Here is a 4657-nt window from a genome sequence, read left to right on the forward strand (position 1 = left end):
GCCTGCGTGCATACTAAAAGTCAGCTACGCTAAGTGAATTCTAGTTAATCAGACAACATAAATTACATTCACATACTTACTTACACGTAACTGGAGATACATATCACATGCTTAACCTGCTCATCTTTCATTTATACGTACTTACATACATAAAAATACATTCATTCATTCATCCATTCTTTCTTTCATACTCTTTTTTTTATACTTTCATGATTTCATACCTTTCATATTTTCATGTTTTAACTCATTTAAATTTATTAGGGTCTGGTCCCTTCTTCCTTGGATATTATTAGGGTCTGGTGCTATACATACCTTATATTTTATTGGGGTCTTATATTTTATTGGGGTCTGGTGTTCTACCTACCTCGGATATTATTTGGGTCCGGTGCCCTACGTGTCTCGGATGCTATTAGAGTCCGGTCCCTTCTTCTCGTTCCATACAACCATACAACCCTACATACTTTGCTATAGAACCATACGTAGTTTACTTATATATATATATATATATATATATATATATATAGGGGGGATATTTTGAGAACCTTGTTAAGTTTTAAGAACTTAAAAACTTCATTCTTAACCACACATTTAATAAAATAGATTAGATTATGTGGTTGAGATTAAATGTTATTAAAAAATTTAAATAGGTGAGAGAATAAAGATGTACAGCGATTACACAAATTTAAACGTCCGTTACACATATGTAATAAGTCGACTTGGTGCGTAAAAAATTTTGTAATTTTTTTTACGTATATGTAACCCACATATATTACGTATGCGTAAAAAATTAAAAAAAAATTGTTACGTTCAGTTCTTTCGAGTTCTTAAAACTCAAAGTGGTTTCATTTGAAATCTCCCCTACACACACACACACACACACACATATATATATATATATATATTCATATACATCCACTTCCATACTCTTAACTCTTTCTATATCATTCATAAGCATTCATTTAGCATGCACGTACCACTTAAGGTAAGTGTATTAACTAAGCACATAGGAATATGCACACAGCCCTGAAAAACTTAACAGATAAAGGGGCTAGAAACTCACTTAAATCATGTTCCTCTCGGATTTTATGGTCACACCTTTCTTCAGTTGGGCATGACTAACTGCGTAACAATTATGAGCATCACTTAAAGTCTCCTAACCATATCCTATCTCTAGGTTAGTGAAGCCTCTAACAAACGGGGGTCCTAGGGCAGCGCCCTGGTAGCGACGTCCTAGGGGAGGCGGCCCCTAGTAGGGTTCAAGGGGCAGAGCCTCTGGCTAGAGTTATAAATTCATTAGAAAATCAACTTTTTAAATGGATCAAATCGAGTTCCAAACTAATCAAATCGAATCCCAAAACGAATAGAATCGAATTTCAAAACAAATCGAATCGCAAACGCATCGAATAGAATCCCAAACAAATCGAATCGAATTTCAAACAAATTGAATCGAGCATTCAAACGAATCAAATCAAGTATTTCAAATGAATCAAATCGAGTATTTTAAACGAATCGAATCCCTTTCTTAAAGCAATCGAATCGCATCCCTATAAATGCGATTCAAATCCAGTTTTCATGCCTTTCAGCTATAATCATTTTCTTTCATTCCTCCTAGGCCCGCTTTACCCTTTTTAACGAGCTACGACCTTAACAACCTTTTCTACTCATTTTTACACGGTCCACGCCACCCGCTCATCCCGATTCATTCCAAACAACTTGTTTATGATCAAGTTTATGTTTTTCCTACCCCCTAAGGTCCGATTTACCATCCTACTCAGTTTCATGGCAAACCGACCTCAATCACTTAGCCTTTTAATCACCAATGTACCTGTTTGGATCCGATTTGCTTCGTATATGAGTCAACACTTGATCTAGAGGTGTTTCTTGTTGTTTGATAATGCTTTGAAAAAGGAATCTCTCCTTATTTGGCTCGGATTTAGATCTCGATTTAAAGGAGAGTGTTTGTGTGTGTTTTTAAGTGTGTATCGAGGCAAGGTGGAAATGAGGGTTTAAGGTTTTAGAAAGGTTCAACGGTGTTTAAATACCCCCAATCCCATGGACTTTAAGGACTATCACCATCCCTTAATCCATCTTTTATTTTTGAGCCAACAATCAACTTATCATTATTCAGCATAATTAAATTATAACACATAATTAAATAACAGTCTTTTGTTATTTATTTATTAAAATAAAATGTTATTATATTTAGTATATTTATATTTGTGATTTTGTCCACGTATATCTACCAACCAAGTTTTTGTATCTTTGTGTATTTGCACTTTCCGTTTAATTTACTTCTTTATTGAGACTGTGAATTTTAATCTATATTATATATTACATTAATATTAATTTTCTTAAATAAAAGGACTTGTGAGAAAAAGTGACCATGGTTGGAAACAAAACATATATTCTGTTAGCGAAATGCATTATCTTATTTATGAAGTCAATATATGTGTTCGGGTTTAGGAAAAATTTTCTGTAGATTAACTTTTTAATTTTATGAAATAGAGTTTATTGCAGCAGCCAAAGTTGAAACTGCAACTATAAATGGCAACATAGATTCTCCAGTTGGAGTACGACAGTGCAGTAACATTAGCACAAAACACAAGCTAAAAACTTGGTCTTGAAGGTACGAATCGATATTATTAGGATTGATTATAGATTCAAACTATAGTTATGAATATACGCTAATAAACAATTAACTATGGTATGCAGGTAGAAACCATGGGTGCTGGTGGTCGGATGAATGTTGCTTCTACCACCGACGATAAACCTCTCGCTCACAAGCGTGTTCCAATCTCTAAACCTCCATTCGAGCTTAGCGATCTCAAGAAAGCCATTCCACCGCACTGTTTCGAGCGTTCTCTAGTACGCTCTTTTGCAGCGGTTATCCGTGATTTTATCCTTGTGGGTGCCTTATACTATCTCGCAGATACTTTTATTCCCCTCCTTCCTAAACCTTTGGCATATGTTGCATGGCCTGTTTATTGGTTCTTTCAAGGTGCGTATCTTATGGGTTTGTGGGTCATCGGCCACGAATGCGGCCATAACGCGTTTAGTGAATATCCATGGCTCGATGACACCGTTGGGTTTATCGTCCACTCATTGATCCTCACTCCATACTTCGGATTCAAATACAGCCACCGTACCCACCATGCTAACACCAACTCCATTGAGTACGACGAGGTCTGGATCCCTAGACGCAAGTCTGACAAACTATATTCCGAAATTCTAAACAACCCACTTGGATCATTTATGGTATTTGTGTTCAAGATTGTTCTTGGCTTTCCTTTGTACTTCATATTCAACTTTTATGGGAGGAAATACGAGAAGGGAATCACGAGTCACTTTTACCCATACAGTCCCATCTTTAACGACAGCGAGCGCTTTCAGATTTTCCTCACCGATCTCGGAGTTCTTGCTACTTGTTACGCGGTTTACCGTGCTGCCACAATCATGGGCACCCAATGGGTGATTAACATCTATGGAATGCCCATGCTTTTCATGACTGGCTTCTTCATCTTACTCACGTATCTACACCACACTCACCCTTCCATCCCTCACTATGACTCAACCGAGTGGGACTGGCTTCGAGGTGCTCTGGCCACCGTAGACAGAAACTTTGGATTCTTGAACCATGCTTTCCATGACGTAACTCGAACCCACACTGTTCACCATCTTTTCCCCAAAATTCCACATTACCATACCTTCGAAGCTAGGGCAGCCGTGCTGCCTATTTTGGGTGAGTACTACAAGTTCGATGATACACCCATTCTACAGGCCATCTGGAGAGAGACAAAGGATTGCATTTTTATTGAACCTGATGAAGCTGCTGCCAGTGAACAGAAGAAAGGCATCTACTGGTTTCACAAATAAGCAAGCCACCAAAAAATGGATTTAGGTCGACAAACACTTGCTTTAGTTTGCTATCCTTGGCATTAAGTACGTTGTATGGCATATAACATGTGTTTCATGGTTTTTCTCTTTGGTGTTACGTTGTATAATAATATGTCATCTTTCAAAAAAAGATAATGGTAGAATGTTGTTTTTTATATGCAAGGTAAATTGGTTTTTATAAGCATCCAAGGTTAATAAAAAAACCTAAGTTGGATAAATAAATAAATAACGATGAATAATGATTTGGAATGACAAAAAACCCTGGGTTATCCCGAAACATAGGTGACAGCCATTTCGATCGATATGTGACCATGATGAAATTAAAAAGCAGTATACTTCACCAATATAGGATTATAGGCGGAGGACATAATGAATTGTTAAAACATGATATAGATATATTATGAAAATGATATATGCGTTTTAACTCGACCATATTTTGTTTTGTATAATACATGAGAGCTTTTTGCCCCTTTGGTACTCTCGCCAACCATGTATGGATAACAAACCAGGGTTTAGCCTTGTAAAAGCTATGGTATTTATTTAAATTATATTAAGGTGTTTTTTTTATAAAAAATAAAATATTTGTAGTTTGGACTACATCAATAGACCTCTGTAAAAGAATTGAACCAAGGGTTTGCGGTCTATAATAAAAAAGTTGTGTGTTTTTCTAAATTAAGTCTTTTCAATCTCATCAAGCGAAAATCAAACCTAGATCTTTATAATATAAGTTCTCAAATGCTATATACATTGATTTCAACTTACA

At 36.1% G+C, this 4657-nt stretch overlaps 1 pseudogene across 1 annotated transcript; it reads left to right on the top strand.

The window, feature by feature from the left end:
• Nucleotides 1-2581: 2581 nt before the first annotated feature.
• LOC143618652 (delta(12) fatty acid desaturase DES8.11 pseudogene) lies at nt 2582-3873 on the top strand (annotated as a pseudogene). Its single transcript, XR_013151062.1, has 2 exons — nt 2582-2626; nt 2713-3873. The product of XR_013151062.1 is annotated as a delta(12) fatty acid desaturase DES8.11 pseudogene (transcript).
• Nucleotides 3874-4657: the final 784 nt, after the last annotated feature.

Source organism: Bidens hawaiensis, unplaced genomic scaffold (genome assembly GCF_021521415.1).
Source record: "Bidens hawaiensis isolate Kalapana, Puna unplaced genomic scaffold, B.hawaiensis_p1.1 tig00419722_1, whole genome shotgun sequence".
In the NCBI taxonomy this organism is placed as follows: Eukaryota; Viridiplantae; Streptophyta; class Magnoliopsida; order Asterales; family Asteraceae; genus Bidens; species Bidens hawaiensis.